The sequence below is a fragment of the Oncorhynchus mykiss genome, chromosome 17 (genome assembly GCF_057628025.1).
Source record: "Oncorhynchus mykiss isolate SJ-2025 chromosome 17, ASM5762802v1, whole genome shotgun sequence".
In the NCBI taxonomy this organism is placed as follows: domain Eukaryota; kingdom Metazoa; phylum Chordata; class Actinopteri; order Salmoniformes; family Salmonidae; genus Oncorhynchus; species Oncorhynchus mykiss.
In genome coordinates this window covers 61,863,208-61,881,464 of record NC_143038.1, presented here as the reverse complement: position 1 = coordinate 61,881,464, position 18,257 = coordinate 61,863,208, and positions in this window count along the sequence as shown.

Below are 18,257 nucleotides of genomic sequence, written 5' to 3'. Positions count from 1 at the left end.
CAGTTTCGCTTATGTTTTCAGCTTGACTTTACCTCCAGAACAACGCATCACGGTACAACACATTTGATTAGCTACTGTTGTTAGTTACCCATAATGCAGGTCATCACTAGTTACCATAGCCACAAAGTCATAAACCTGCCTATTTCTTCAATTGATCTTCTTTTAAAATCAGATTTTAACATAACCTTAACCAAAGACATTACCGTATGAAGATAGGCTAAAACTGCTTCTCCAATAGAAATCCCCGATCACATGGCGATCTTGGCTAGCTAAGCTCATGCGCAGAACCTCGTCATTGGGTCTAATGGTCTTCTCGCATCGAAATCAAAGGCATTTCTTCGATATAAAGTTGGTTTTCACCAAAATTAAAACGTGTCAGTTTGTCGCCTTGAGACAATTGAGCCATGGATTGTGTATGTTTGCCATTCAAATATTTAAGTGCCTTTGAACAAGGTATGGTAGTAGGTGCCAGGCACAGCAGTTTGAGTGTGTCAAGAACTGCAACTCCGATGGGTTTTTCACGCTCAGCAGTTTCTGTGTGTATCAAGAATGGTCCACCACCCAAAGGGCATTCAGCCAACTTGACACAACCTTGGGAAGCATTGGCGTCAACATGGGCCAGCATCCCTGTGGAACACATTCGACCCCTTGTAGAGTCCATTCCCTGAACAAATGAGTCTGTTCTGAAGGCAAAAGGTGTGCAACTCAATATTAGGAAGGTGTTTGTACACTCAGTGTACATTTAGGTTTCAAAACTCTGTGATTTGTCAGGAAGTCAGTATTCTATTTTTAATTCAAATGATAAGGAGTGACATAACACAAGCCCCAGACCAGTATATAATCGCTTTTACCGATTGTCTGTATGATGTGCAATGACTGTCTAATATAATGGGCATATTCCTAATTAGTTTATGAATACTGGTACTTGTGAAATGTAGATAAGGTCAATGCAAAGTTTTTCATTGTGCCATCATAAAGGACAATCTGTGCTTGTAAAAGTGTAGATATTTCTGACTATTCATCCACTGCTTACTAGCAGGAGGAGATTAGTTTATCTAGAATTAAACCTGTCCATCCGTGGTGACATAATCATGGCACTGCAGGGGGTGGAGGGGGGGGGGGGTCACAGTCATAATGATATGCATACTCCCGTGTTGAACGGTGCTGAGCTGTGTGGGCGAGCTGCTACTCTGTATTCCAGTCATGGCTCGTTTGCATTGAGATGTGTCCCAGCCAGTCCAGTGTGATTGGCTGACCACATTACTGTGAGTTGCACCCCATTATCATTAAATGGTGCCAGTCATGAAGTCATATACTCCTCTGTGTCCCTGTAATTACTCTCCCACTGTTGTGCTCCAGGCAATTAGGCAACTGCCTGCTGCCAGAATGCCTCATCGTCCATTAACCACTGATAACGGACATCACAACAACAAAACAAAAAAAGAGGGACTTACACAACATTTACAAACATATCATTATTAGAATTTTTAATAAATGAGAACCTTCAGTACTGTAAAAGCCCTGGTTCATTTGATATTGGTAATCGTGTATAAATGTGAAGCAATGCTGACAATTCTTAATGTGTGTTTGGGACCAGAGCTCTGGGAGCTTGTTTGGGGACTAAAAGGGTAAAGAATGAACTAGAGAAATAGCCCCACAGTGGACGTGTCGTAATACCCATAAAACGTAGAGGTCAAACCTGGAAATGGTTCCAATCATTTTTTCACTATTCATTTTTCCCATAAGGGATTTTTGAACCACTTCTAACAAGGTCTGTGTTTCATGTAGACTTTCACTGGTGTGATGTTTTGGTAACCGTGTAAATCTCTCTTGAACCAGGTGACTTTAATGTATTCGGCTCTATTTCCTCTCAAATTTGAAAATGTTAATTAGCATCAAAGTAGACATTGTGCAAGACTATAAATCCCTGCAAGCTCCGGCACCTTTGCTGTCAGCTAGCTAGCTTCTAGCTACCTTGATCCAAAACAAAAGATACATTGAAAATGTTAATTTACTTTTCCATATTTAACTAATATTTGTTGGCTTATTTATGGTTTGGTCTTGTGTCTTCTACAGAATACTATCCTAGTAGCAGTCAGATATTTACATTGTGCCATGAATAGTAGGCAATTGTTTTGCAAAAAAAGCTAGCTACCAAGATGAAATTAGCAACATGCCCTTATTTTACCAGATCCTCTTCTCTTTCAGCCAGTGGAGTCTATATTTAATCCCTTATAATGTCTGCCAACTATATGAACGAGGTGAAATCTATTTCAATTCATGGTGTCAGAATGCACTGCTATATTAACGCAATTCAGAACTAACTTGTTGACATGTTCTGTTGCAGATTCAAAGCCAGAATGATTGCAGAATCATGAATGAATAAGCATATTTATTTGACAAGAATGCACCTAGTCACCCATCAATCACGTCAAGCACCCAAACTCCAACAATTACATTATTTTAAATACATTTAAATAGTAAACAATGCATAAAATATGCATTTTATACATAACATATAAACATGTGACTTGAAGTAAAGATTCAATCATTTTACTCACTAATGCCTGAAACCTGGGACATTGAGGGGCACCATATTAATCATTATTAATAACCAAGAGCGCTTTTCCATGTTAGGAATTAGACCAGCACAAATAACACAACATGTAAAATAGCATATTGTAATTTTCGGTGGGTCAGTTACAAATGGAGAAACAACTGGATGCTTAAAGTAGGTTTAATATAAAATACTATTCCAGCAGAATGACAAACACACTTAAGACTGAAAACAAGGAAGCCATGCCTAAATGCAGCTCTGTCAATACACTTCTGGTCAATTTAACAGGTCCATGTTGGAGCAGCACCTTTACCACTGCATTCAGTCTGAACCCCAGAATAAGAGGAGTACGGCATTACACAGGCGACAAAATGTAGCAAAAGCAGTACACCACAACACTTTTAATGCCACTTACAGACGGGCTGCGGTAAGCAGCAAAGATTATGTTTAAATTACAACATTTGAACTGACAACAACCGGGAACGCTGTTCTCTACACACGGTAGACGGATTTTCTCATGGTTCAATTGCCATTTACCACGGCCCGTGTGTAAGTATCTTTAAACGTGTTACTGAGTCTAGATGTTATCAAGTAGCATAGGGGAAATGGGTGAAGGTAGGGTGGGTTTATAGAGATAAGATGGAGAGTTCCAAAGCGCAACTCAATATTAAGAAGGTTTCTTCATGTTTTGTACACTCAGTGTATGTCTGCCGCAAAGAGACAAGAGAGAGCATGACAAAATTTGTTTTGATCAGTCATGGAAATAAAAGTGCTGAAAACATGTTGACTCACTATTTAAAAAGAAGATGGAAAACAAGCTATAGGATGAAAAATACAGACTACCCATCCCCCCCAGCCCTCACCCATAGACACAAACAAACATTATCAAGAATGCCTAGCTTCACCATCAAAGTTAGCTGGCTAGTTAACTATCAAGCTAGACTGTTGGCTTATAAAAGCCAAAGAAATCTAAACTCGTTTTTATGAATTTCTCATGCATTTAAATGGCTAGACAAATAGACGGCTTATGAAGGCTAATGTTGCTAACTAGCTAACCATGAGCTAGAGATTTTTAGCTTTGCCTTGATTCGGCAGGCTCATCCAGATCATCATGGCCCTGGTGAGTGACATGAAGCTTGAGACAGACATTTGTTGTTCTGTGTGATAGACACATTAGCAGATAATTAGCATTAGCAAATACAGGCGAATATATTGATAAAAGACACTTTGCCTGAGAGAGATTTACACGGTTATCAAAATATCACACCAGGGTTAGTCTACACGAAACACAGCCCCTATTAGAAGTGTTAAAAAATATCAAAATATCACACCAGGGTTAGTCTACACGAAACACAGCCCCTATTAGAAGTGTCTAAAATCCCCTATAGGAAAAATGACCATGTTTGACCGCTAGGTTTTATGGGTATTAAGACTCATACTGTGGTAAACTATATCATGTCTCTAATATGATCCATTTCATACCCTGTAGAGGGCGATGTCGTGTGACTTTAAAATAACTATTTTAGATAAGAATGAACTGTAAAAGTCAATAACAAATGGAAATGTCTTACACAAGAAGTAAACCAGGACACTGTGTTCATGCTGAGGCTGAGCTAAATGCTCCAACCGTGTTAAAACTCGTTTCAAATCCCATCTGGAGTAGCTGAATGTATTGATCTCATCATAGTTTTACGGGGTGTAGAAATACTGTGGGTCCTTCACTGCTAGATGGGAACCTTGTTTTTACCATATGATATTGCTCTTACTATTTCCTCTGAGCTAAAATTCCCTGTGGGATCTCCTGCTGTGGAGCTGCAGGCCTCACACTGGGTCTACGGAGACCAGTCCAAGTAGGCTACAGTACATGGAAAGAAAAATAAACCAAAGCCAATGTAAATATACATCAAATGTTTGTATAAGTCACGTAGGGTGTTCTCTGACTAGATTGGTTCCCATTTAATACAGAACATACCATCATTTGTACAGTTGGTTTTATTGCAATCACCATCATCATTCATAATTTCATGACATTAAATCTTTCCACCTTCTTTCTTTTAAGGTGCCCAGGGAAAGGTAAATGCCACAAAAAGAGATGGAATCCCCCTCTCTCTGCTACCTCTCAATTTAAGATATGATTTAATCTCAACTATATGATTCTAAAATATTGACTCTGATTTAAACTTTTGTCTGTGGGCTAGGCCTACAGCCTGACAGTGACACCTCTTGTATACTTCATTTGAAATCATGTTTGATAAGCAGTAGGCAGGACTGGGAAACATACTACATGGAGGAGATTGTGATGGACAGTGAAGGGTCAGGGTGGGTGATAGGATCAGGCTGAGAGGGGATGCCTGTCACAGCAGGTGGCAGTGAGATATTGAAGGGGGAGGTCACCGTGCTGATAAAGAGACACAGAGGGTCGATTGTTCCCACCATCCTGCCGATAGCAGGTGGATGCCATTAAGATAAAGGGGATTAGGCCTGGCACAGGGAGAGGGCTGAACTGGCTGTCCTGGCTGCCATGCTCTGATGGACAAGACAGCAGGAGAGATCACACTGGGTGAGAGACAGAGTCCAAGAGGAGGTATGCAGAGACACAGTCTCCAAAATAGGTTTGCAGATACTCTACCTTTCAGCAGCAACACAGGAACCACAAATGCATTAAGTAATCAAAGACACTAAAGGCTGTATGCAATCCACACTGTACAGTGTCAGGGCAAAACAGAATCCTTCCTAGGTTGTAGAAACACGTGTTCTTTGAGTTCCCTTTTTCCTCCACATAATAAACATGCTTCTAATCAACTGAGGGGATCTAAATGTGCAGCCATTCCTGGATGGGACGAATATTGTTTTGTCTTCCTCCATAAAAATCCAGGTACTGGCATTATCAGAGAGGGATTATGGTAAGAGCACAATGAGAAAAACAGAACCATGGCAACGGAGCACTCTTTAGCTAGTATTTAGGTGTGCAGGGCACCAATGGTTTTCCTGGAATGGAGTACTTATCTGTGTATAATCATTGTAGACCCTTGGTATTCCAAGAAAGGATCTCCCCATATGCTATCCAGGCAGATCACCCGTGACACAAGTCAGTATTCTGACGTCCATCCATATCTGAGGACGTCAGGAGATGATGTGGGAACCGGCCACTAGAGGCAACAGTGGGCACTGATACCTTCAAGTAAGGTTTCGGTTTAGCCAAAGTATTGGTGATGGCGGATGGGTGTAAGCATCTGCCTCTAGTTCCAAAGATTACATGTTCAAATCTAGTGATAGAAAGTTGTTTTAAAGGGAAACGTCAAAATGTTCAACTTCATATTCATCTTCTCCAGCACCACCCCAACATCAACATATGTGTATATCACAATAGCACTCTCATTTTTAATTCATCAGTTGACCGCCTGGATTTTGTGTCGCCCTTTACACTCATACCCATAAACGGGTTGGAATGTCAGATTTGTGCACTGATATGCAGCTAAATTGGAATGCCGTGGATGTACAGTAACATGCTATCAATGACGTCAGACCTCAAGCTCTGCGCTTAACAAGGTATGGGTTTTGACTGACAGCCATTCTGAAATTGGGCACCATGCATGACAAGAAGTTGCCCCCATCCCTCCGCTAATCGTGCAACTCTTGCATATTTTGAAATTATGTAAATTAAGAGGACTATTTTGAAAGATAAGACGATGATTATAAATACAGCTTTGATGTCATACAAGCAAGCCAAATACCCTTGAGTCCAAATGTGCACTTCACATTTCCATATCATAAAACTCATGTCATATACAGTGTCAAAGTTTATGATCACTATGTTTGATGAACAACTGCAAGATGACATGACATCAAACCTTGTGTTGTTCTGAACAGAATGAGCCTGTTTGTCTATTTTGAAGAAAACTTGTCACAGAACACACACCTGAATGCACTCATGACTCTTTTCGATGCGCACCAAAATTGCGATCTGTTTCTCTAAATTGCCTTGTGAAAGCTTAACACTATAAGATCGTATTTTATAGTCATGTTGGAAATAGAAGTTTTCAATTATTATTTTTTTATTATTTAACCTTTATTTAACTAGGCGAGTCAATTAAGAACAAATTCTTATTTACAATGACAGTCTACCAAAAGGCAAAGGCCTCCTGCAGGGACAGGGGTTGGGATTAAAAATTAAAAATATAGGAAAAAACACACATCACGACAAGAGAGACACCACAACACTACATAAAGAGAGACCTAAGACAACAACATAGCAAGGCAGCAACACATGACAACACAGCATGGTAGCAACACAACATGACAACAACATGGTAGCAACACAACATGGCAGCAGCACAACATGGTAGCAGCACAGAACATGGTACAAACATTATTGGTAACAGACAACAGCACAAAGGGCAAGAAGGTAGAGACAACAATACATCATACAAAGCAACCACAACTGTCAGTAAGAGCGTCCATGACTGAGTCTTTGAATGAAGAGATTGAGATTAAACTGTCCACTTTGAGTGTTTGTTGCAGCTCGTTCCAGTCGCTAGCTGCAGCGAACTGATAAGACGAGAGACCGAGGGATGTGTGTGATTTGGGGACCTTTAACAGAATGTGACTGGCAGAATGGGTGTTGTATGTGGAGGATGAGGGCTGCAGTAGATATCTCAGATAGGGGGAGTGAGGCCTAAGAGGGTTTTATAAATAAGCATCAACCAGCGGGTTTTGCGATGGGTATACAGAGATGACTAGTGTGACGACCCTCCCACTCTGTCTGCCGTATTCTGTCTTTGTTCTTGTTTCCTTATTAGGATGCCGGTGGGCGGAGTTGGGAGGGTCGTCAGCTTCATGGGAAACACCTGGGCCAGGTGTCTCCCAGGATAAATAGACCTCTTCCACATTCATGGAAGAGACTCTCTCCATGCAGACACCTTTGTAGATTGTGTTGTGGTCATGGTGGCCTTTTGTTTGTTTGCTTTGGCACCTTTCAACATCCTGCATTATCACATTCATGCATGCAAAACACTCACACTACTGATTACTGATTACACACACACCATTGTATATTTTCCTTAGTTGCTTTAGTTAATAAATATATATTTTGTTACTCCTTATCTCCACGTTGTCTCCCTTTGTTACGGGCTTTGAGCCGGTTCGTGACACTAGTTTATAGAGGAGTATAGAGTGCAGTGATTTGTCCTCTAAGGAGCATTGGTGGCAATTCTGATGGCCGAATGGTAAAGAACATCTAGCCGCTCGAGAGCACCCTTATCTGTCGATCTGTTAATTACATCTCCGCAATGTAGCATGAGTAGGATAGTCATCTAAGTCGGGCTTAGTTTGGCAGCTGTGGTGAAAGAGGAGTGATTACGATAGAGGAAACCAAGTCTAGATTTAACTTTAGCCTGCAGCTTTGATATGTGCTGAGAGAAGGACAGTGTACTGTCTAGACATACTCCCAAGTACTTGTATGATCTGACTACCTCAAGCTCTAAACCCTCAGAGGTAGTAATCACACCTGTGGGGAGAGGGGCATTCTTCTTACCAAACCACATAACCTTTGTTTTGGAGGTGTTCAGAACAAGGTTAAGGGCAGAGAAAGCTTGTTGGACACTAAGAAAGCTTACGTACAAATGATGCCTACCTGACCCAGATTGGGATTTATAATGGCCCGTTTTTGCATTGTGCGTAAACAATAACAGTAATTGTGTGATAATATGTAATATATGCCATTTAGCAGGTGCTTTTATCCAAAGAGACTTACTGTCATGCGTGCATACATTTTACGTATAGTCCCTGTCATAAGTTTAGACACAGCTACTCATTCAAGGGTTTTTCTATATTTTTAATATTTTCTACATTATAGAATAGTAGTGAAGACATCAAAACTATGAAATAACACATATGGAATCATGTAGCAACCAAAAAAGTGCTAAATCAATTCTTCAAAGTAGCCCCCCTGTAATGGGAATTTTAATGTTTGTGCTTTTCTTATAACTAATTTCTGTGTTCTATTCATGTGCTGTTCTATAAACCAATTTCTGTGTTCATGCAAGTGGCTGACTGTACAAATCACACCTATCAGTAGCTGCAATTTGGCAGTATGGCCTGATGTTGTTTTGAGAACGAACGATATCTCAGTTTCAAGGTCTCAGCTTAGAGAGGAGAAGAATCGTGAGGTGTTGGTCTGTCACATGTTATGAAACAGTATTGGTCGGTCACGTGAATGAAACAAAACGGTAATGATTAATTAATGATGCTAAATCATGCAAATATAACTTGTTTGTGTATAGCCATATATAAGACAACTGCTGGGTCTGCCCAAGCAGAGCTCCTGATTGACATGTGTACTATGGTGCATTGAGTTGGTTGGAACCTCCCCAGCACGCTGACAAGTAAACAATGATTAATTTAAGATTGACCTTGAGTGTCCCTGCGTAAGAATATTTTGCTTTGCACACTCTTGGCATTCTCTCAACCAACTTCATGAGGTAGTCACCTGGAATGCATTTCAATTAACAGATGTGCATTGTTAAATGTCAATTTCTGGAATTTCTTTCCTTCTTAATGCATTTCAGCCAATCAGTTGTGTTTTGGCAAGGTAGGGGTGGTAAAAGACCAAGTCCATATTATGGCAAGAACAGCTCAAATAAGCAAAGAGAAATGACATTCCATCATTACTTTAATAAATCCTCTTGGGGCTAGGGGGCAGAATTTTCACTTTTGGATAAATAGCGTGCCCAATTTCAACTTCCTGCTACTCATGCCAAGAATAAAATATATGCATATAATTAGTAGATTTGGATAGAAAACACTCTGAATCATGTCTGTGAGTATAACAGAACTTATGTAGCAGGCAAAACCCAGAGGACTAACAGTTCAGATTATTATTTTTTGCCTCTCTCTGTTCCCTGGCTTGTTATTGCCAAGGGATATTTCTTAGGGACCTGTTTTCAGTTCCTACCGCTTCCACTGGATGTCACCAGTCTTTGGAATTTGGTTGAGGTTATTCCTTTGTGCAATGAAGAAGTAGGTCAACTCGGAACTGGGTACACTTTTGTGAGTTGCGCAAGATGTGAAAAGTAGCACTGGTTTGTTTTCTTTCCTGTATTGAACTCAGAATGCCCCGTCTACAATTTGATCGATTATTAACGTTTAAAAATACCTAAAGTTGTATTACAAAAGTAGTTTGAAATATTTTGGTAAAGTTTATAGGCAACTTTTGAAATATTTTGTAGTGACGTTGCATTTTTTGTAAGCTGTATTTTTTTCTGGATCAAACGCGCTTTATAAATGGACATTTTGGAAATATATGGACGGAATTAATCGAACAAAAGGACCAATTGTGATGTTTATGGGACATATTGGAGTGCCAACAAAAGAAGCTTGTCAAAGGTAATGCATGTTTTATATTTCAGCGTTTTGTGTAGTGCCTGCAGGGTTGAAATATGCTAACTCCTTTGTTTACTGCTGGTGCAGATGGTGCAGGCTATCAGATAATAGCTTCTTATGCTTTCGCCGAAAAGCATTTTTTAAATCTGACATGTTGGCTGGATTCACAACGAGTGTAGCTTTAATTGAGTATCTTACATGTGTGATTTAATGAAAGTTTGAATTTTATAGTATTTTATTTGAATCTGGCGCTCTGCATTTTCCCTGCCAATTGGCCAGTTGAGACATTTGCGTCCCGCCTATCCCTAACTAGTTTTAAGACATGAAGGTCAGTCAATGTGGAACATTTCAAGAACTTTGATAGTTTTTGTGACTGCACTTGAAGAAACTATCAAGCGCTGTGATGAAACTGGCTCTCACGAGGACCGCCACAGGAAAGGTAGACACAGAGTTACCTCTGCTGCAGAGGATAAATTCATTAGTTACCAAACTCAGAAATTGCAGCCCAAATAAATGCTTCACAGAGTTCAAGTAACAGACACATCTCAACATCAACTGTTCAGAGGAGACTGCGTGAAACAGGCCTTCATGGTCGAATTGCTACAAAGAAACTACTACTAAAAGGACACCAATAATAAGAAGAGATTTGCTTGGGCCAAGAAACACGAGCAATGGACATTAGACCGGTGGAAATCTGTCCTTTGGTCTGATTAGTCCAAATTTGGGATTTTTGGTTCCATCCGCCATGTCTTTGTGAGACGCAGAGTAGGTGAATGGATTATCTCTGTGTGTGTGGTTCCCACCGTGAAGCATGGAGGAGGAGGTGTGGGGGTGCTTTGCTGGTGACACTGTCTGTGATTTATTTAGAATTCAAGGCACACTTAACCAGCTTGGCTACCACAGCATTCTGCAGCGATATGCCATCCCATCTGGTTTGTGCTTAGTGGGAGTATCATTTGTTTTTCAACAGGACAATGACCCACACATCTCCAGGCAGTGTAAGGGCTATGTGACCAAGAAGGAGAGTGATGGAGTGCTGCATCAGATGACCTGACCTCCACAATCACCTGACCTCAACCCAATTGAGATGGTTTGGGATGAGTTGGACCGCAGAGTGAAGGAAAAGCAGCCAACAAGTTCTCAGCATATGTGGGAACTCGTTCAAAACAGTTGGAAAAGCATTCCAGGTGAAGCTGGTTGACAGAATACAGAGAGTGTGCAAAACTGTCATCAAGGCAAAGGGTGTCTACTTTGAAGAATCTCATATATAAAATATATTTAGATTTGTTTAGCACTTTTTTGGTTACTTCATGATTCCATATGTGTTATTTCATAGTTTTGAAGTCTTCACTATTATTATACAGTGTAGAAAATAGTAAAAAATAAAGAAAAACCCTTGAATGAGTAGGTGTGTCCAAACTTTTGAATGGTACTGTATGGTGGGGATGTAGGATGGTGTTCCAAACAAAACAACTACAAGTGTGCTTGCTCTAGTTTCTTAATGGCACAGGAGAGCTCAAAACAGCACCTTACAGTTGAAGACTATTCTTTGAGTCATAAAAGTGCATTGAAATGACTTAGGAACTGTGCACACTTTGAAAAAGTGTCTTGTTACTGAATGTATCAAGAGTATTTTGAGATTTCGTTATCAACAAATGCAGTGAAAAGTACAGTACATGTAAAATGCACATACAATCAACAGTGTAATGTTTGGATTCAGTCTTGTGTCAGATGAACTGTTGTGTCCTCATCTTTGGTCAACGATAAACACCTGCCTCTGATTGAGAACCACTCCAGGCAACCATAGACTTACCTAGAACACTACACTGAACACAACCCCATAAATCTACAAAAAACCCTAGATAAGACAAAACACATAAATCACCCATGTCACACCCTGGCCTAACCAAAATAATAAAGAAAACACAGAATACTAAGGCCAGGGCGTGACACTTCCAAAGTATTCATCCCCCTTGGCGTTTTTCCTATTTTGTTGCATTAAAACCTGTAATTTAAATAGACTTTTATTTGGATTTCATGTAATGGACATACACAACATAGTCAAAATTGGTGAAGTGAAATGAAAAAAATGACTTGTTTCAAAAAATTCTAAAAAATTAAAAACAGAAAAGTGGTGATTGCATATGTATTCACCCCCTTTACTATGAAGCCCCTAAATAAGATCTGGTGCAACCAATTACCTCCAGAAGTCACATAAATAGTTCAATAAAGTCCACCTTTGTGCAATCTATGTGTCACATGATCTGTCACATGATCTCAGTATATATACACCTGTTTTGAAAGGCCCCAGAGTCTGCAACACCACTAAGCAAGGGGCACCACCAAGCAAGCAGCACCATGAAGACGAAGGAGCTTTTCAAACAGGTCAGGGACAAAGTTGTGGAGAAGAACATATCAGGGCTGGGTAATAAAAAAAGATCCCAAACTTTGAACATCCCACGTAGCACCATTAAATCCATTATTAAAAAATGGAACGAATATGGCACCACAACAAGAGAGAGAGAGGGCCGCCCACCAAAACACACGCACCAGGCAAGGAGGGCATTAATCAGAGAGGCAACAAAGAGACCAAAGATAACGCTGAAGGAGCTGCAATGCTCCACAGCGGACATTGGAATGTCTGTCCATAGGACTATTTTGGAGAGTGGCCAGAAAAAGACAATGCTTAAAGAAAAAAATAAGCAAACACATTTGGTGTTCGCCAAAAGGCATGTGGGAGACTCCCCAAACAAATGGAAGATGAGACTAAAATTGAGCTTTTTGGCCATCAAGGAAAACACTATGTCTGGCGCAAACCCAACACCTCTCATCACCCCGAGAATACAATCCCCACAGTGAAGCATGGTGGTGGCAGCATCATGCTGTGGGGACGGTTCATTGGCAGGGACTGGGAAACTGGTCAGAATTTAAGGAATGATGGATGGCGCTAAATATAGGGAAATTCTTCAGGGAAACCTGTTTCAATCTTCCAGAGATTTGAAACTGGGACAGAGGTTCACCTTCCAGCAGGACAATGACCCTAAGCATACTGCTAAAGTAACACTTGAGTGGTTTAAGGGGAAACATTTAAATGTCATGGAATGGCCTAGTCAAAGCCCAGACCTCAATCCAATTGAGAATCTGTGGTATGACTTAAATATTGCTGTAAACCAGTGGAACCCATTCAACTTGAAGGAGCTGGAGCAGTTTTGCCTTGAAGAATGGGAAAAAATCCCAGTGGCTAGATGTGCCAAGCTTATAGTGGCATACCCCAAGAGACTTGCAGCTGAAATTGCTGAAAAAGGTGGATCTACAAATGATTGACTTTGGGGGGTGAATAGTTATGTACGCTCAAGTTATTATTTCTTATTTTATGTTGTGTAAATCAAATGATACAAACCCCCCCCCAAAATATATTTTAATTCCAGGTTGTATAGCAACAAAATAGGGAAAATGCAAAGGGGATGAATACTTTTGCAAGCCACTGTAGGCCAATTCCCACCAGTGTAAAGGGTTAATGGCACATTTAATTCAATTATTAACCACTAGAATACAACTGTCACACATAGAAACAAATACCTGAAGAGCACAGGCAAATACAAAAAATATATACACATGCACATGTTTGCATGCAGGTACGCACGCACGCACGCACACACACACACACATACACACACAAATGTGCGTACAAGAACAGTCGCAATTAGACAAACATTATCCTTGCTACTCAATGACCCTCACGAGGACAACTCTCGGTCTTCACAAATGGCTGGTTATCAACAAAGTAATTATGCTCTAGGGTTTCGCCTCAGTGAGAGAGGCATTAAAGACTGCTCAGTGCTCAGACAGCGTTTTTAAAAGGAAAGACAACCTAACAGGCAACAGGCAATGCATACTAATGTACAACCACCCATACAGACACTCAATAATCATAACCAGGAGAGAAATTTTGAGAAAGCCTGGAAAGACCATCATGAGAAGGAAAAATCATATCAGGTAGTTGTGGGCCTGGAGAGATACAGTTGAAGTCGGAAGTTTACACACACCTTAGCCAAATACATTTAACCTCCGTTTTTCACAATTCCTGACATTTAATCCTAGTAAAGATTCCCTGTCTTAGGTCGGTTAGGATCACCACTTTATTTTAAGAATGTGAAATGTCAGAATAATAGTAGAGAGAATCATTTATTTCAGCTTTTATTTCTTTCATCACATTCCCAGTGGGTCAGAAGTTTACATACACTCAATTAGTATTTGGTAGCATTTGCGACCAAGCTTTAACTTACTGACTGATGTCTTGAGATGTTGCTTCAATATATCCACATAATTTTCCTCCCTCATGATGCCATTTATTTTGTGAAGTGCACCAGTCCCCCCTGCAGCACAGCACCCCCACAACATGATGCTGCCACCCCCGTGCTTCACGGTTGGGATGGTGTTCTTCGGCTTGCAAGCCTCCCCCTTTTTCCTCCAAACATAACGATGGTCATTATGGCCAAATAGTTGTATTTTTGTTTCATCAGACCAGAGGACATTCTCCAAAAAGTATGATCTTTGTCCCCATGTGCAGTTGCAAACTGTAGTCTGGATTTTTTATGGCGGTTTTGGAGCAGTGGCTTCTTCCAAGCTGAGCGGCCTTTCAGGTTATGTCGATATAGGACTCGTTTTACTGTGGATATCGATACTTTTGCACCTGTTTCCTCCAGCATCTTCACAAGGACCTTTGCTGTTGTTCTGTGATTGATTTGCACTTTTAGCACCAAAGTACGTTCATCTCTAGGAGACAGAACGCATCTTCTTCCTGAGCTGTATGATGGCTGCGTGGTCCCATGGTGTTTATACTTGCGTACTATCGTTTCTACAGATGAACGTGGGACCTTCAGGCGTTTGGAAATTGCTCCCAAGGATGAACCAGACCTGTGGAGGTCTACAATGTTTTTTTCTGAGGTCTTGACTGATTTCTTTTGATTTTACCATGATGTCAAGCAAAGAGGAACTGAGTTTGAAGATAGGCCTTGAAATACATCCACAAGTACACCTCCAATTGACTCAAATTATGTCAATTAGCCTATCATAAGCTCTTAAAGCCATAACATAATTTTCTGGAAAGGCACAGTCAACTTAGTGTTTAAAGGCACAGTCAACTTAGTGTATTGTAAACTTCTGACCCACTGGAATTGTGACACAGTGAATTATAAGTCTGTAAACAATTGTTTATAAAAATTACTAAAAATGACTTGTTTATAAACAATGACAATTGTTTATAAAAATGACAATTGTTTATAAAAATGCACAAAGTAGATGTCCTAACCGACTTTCCAAAACTATAGTTTGTTAACAAGAAATTTGTGAAGTGGTTGAAAAACGAGTTTTAATGACTCCAACCGTAGTGTATGTAAACTTCTGACTTCAACTGTATGTTGACCAGTACTTGTTAAGAGGGCTTTATGTGAGTTGACAAACCTGCAGAGCCATGTGTCTCTATGTATTATTAGATAGCAGTAAATCTATAGAGGAAGAAACATCAGCCCGTGAATCTAAAGCCTGACACCACCCTGACAGCCAGTCTGTAGGGACTAATGCTGTCACACCAGACAGACAGACAGACAGACAGACAGGCAGGCAGGCAGGCAGGCAGGCAGGCAGGCAGGCAGGCAGGCAGGCGGGCTCAACATCCACTCCTGTCAAACCATAATTAATGGGTTTATTTTACCCAGCTCTTACCCATGGAGGAAATGGTTGTTACGTTACCCCAGAACACACGTTTGTTTGGACCTGTCTACAGAGACAAATCGTGTTTGACAAACATGGGACTGAATGTATTTTTTTTTTACGTGGGATCGTATCAATTTAGTGGCAGCATGACTTAATGGGATTCACATCTAAAACAATGCTAATTCTAAAGTTATGCAATGATAAGCTCATTTATGGTGTGTTAGCTGGAGACATTCTGAGCAATAATCCTTTAGAATTCTGCAGGGATATAATTAATAAATGGCATAAAATGTGAAATCTGCAACTGATGATTACAACCATTATCATCGGCTTATGTAATATACTGTATGTTCCAGCAAGAAATGAACTAATTCCAGAAAAATAAATGGAACATTAGATGGTCAAACATAAATAAATACATTCCTAGAATAGGAAGATAAATGATGGGGATAAAACAGTCATCACAAATGAGCAAAACGGAGGACATTTTATATGGAACTAAAAATGATATCATTTTGATTTGTTCTATTTTTCTAAGGTCTTCGAAAGCCAAGTCAACAAACAGATTACCGACCATTTCGAATCTCACCATACCTTCTCTGCTATGCAATCTGGTTTCAGAGCTGGTCATGGGTGCACCTCAGCCACGCTCAAGGTCCTAAACGATATCTTAACCGCCATCGATAAGAAACATTACTGTGCAGCCGTATTCATTGATCTGGCCAAGGCTTTCGACTCTGTCAATCACCACATCCTCATCGGCAGACTCAACAGCCTTGGTTTCTCAAATGATTGCCTCGCCTGGTTCACCAACTACTTCTCTGATAGAGGTCAGTGTGTCAAATCGGAGGGTCTGTTGTCCGGACCTCTGGCAGTCTCTATGGGGGTGCCACAGGGTTCAATTCTTGGACCGACTCTCTTCTCTGTATGCATCAATGAGGTCGCTCTTGCTGCTGGTGAGTCTCTGATCCACCTCTACGCAGACGACACCATTCTGTATACTTCCGGCCCTTCTTTGGACACTGTGTTAACAACCCTCCAGGCAAGCTTCAATGCCATACAACTCTCCTTCCGTGGCCTCCAATTGCTCTTAAATACAAGTAAAACGAAATGCATGCTCTTCAACCGATCGCTACCTGCACCTACCCGCCTGTCCAACATCACTACTCTGGACGGCTCTGACTTAGAATACGTGGACAACTACAAATACTTAGGTGTCTGGTTAGACTGTAAACTCTCCTTCCAGACCCATATCAAACATCTCCAATCCAAAGTTAAATCTAGAATTGGCTTCCTATTTCGCAACAAAGCATCCTTCACTCATGCTGCCAAACATACCCTCGTAAAACTGACCATCCTACCAATCCTCGACTTTGGCGATGTCATTTACAAAATAGCCTCCAATACCCTACTCAACAAATTGGATGCAGTCTATCACAGTGCAATCCGTTTTGTCACCAAAGCCCCATATACTACCCACCATTGCGACCTGTACGCTCTCGTTGGCTGGCCCTCGCTTCATACTCGTCGCCAAACTCACTGGCTCCATGTCATCTACAAGACCCTGCTAGGTAAAGTCCCCCCTTATCTCAGCTCGCTGGTCACCATAGCATCTCCCACCTGTAGCACACGCTCCAGCAGGTATATCTCTCTAGTCACCCCCAAAACCAATTCTTTCTTTGGCCGCCTCTCTTTCCAGTTCTCTGCTGCCAATGACTGGAACGAGCTACAAAAATCTCTGAAACTGGAAACACTTATCTCCCTCACTAGCTTTAAGCACCAACTGTCAGAGCAGCTCACAGATTACTGCACCTGTACATAGCCCACCTATAATTTAGCCCAAACAACTACCTCTTTCCCAACTGTATTTAATTAATTTATTTATTTTGCTCCTTTGCACCCCATTATTTTTATTTCTACTTTGCACATTCTTCCATTGCAAAACTACCATTCCAGTGTTTTACTTGCTATATTGTATTTACCTTGCCACCATGGCCTTTTTTGCCTGTACCTCCCTTCTCACCTCATTTGCTCACATTGTATATATACTTGTTTATACTGTATTATTGACTGTATGTTTGTTTTACTCCATGTGTAACTCTGTGTCGTTGTATTTGTCGAACTGCTTTGCTTTATCTTGGCCAGGTCACAATTGTAAATGAGAACTTGTTCTCAACTTGCCTACCTGGTTAAATAAAGGTAATTAAATAAACAAAAATAAATATTAAAGAAACATAAAGGTCCAGTATGTTCTTGATAAAAACAACAAGTGTCATTTATACTACAATCCAGGTGTCACAATCTTTCAATTTCCCCCAGAGACCTACAGTATCTGCAATTCCCAACACAATTCGGATCAAATGAGAGTACTAGTGCAGCAGGCTTTTATCAAACTCATACTAGCTGCTCCATCAAAAACATGACTTGACTTCATTCCTAATAGCCTAATTAAAAAGCTTTCAAAGCTTGTTTTCTCAAAGTTCCTAATCATTTAGACAGTGAAGCATTTACTTACGGCCTGAGCAAGCACAAACATACACTGCCTTAAACACTTTGAATTCATCTCTAATGATTGAATTTGAGCTCCTGCACTTGAATAAAATTA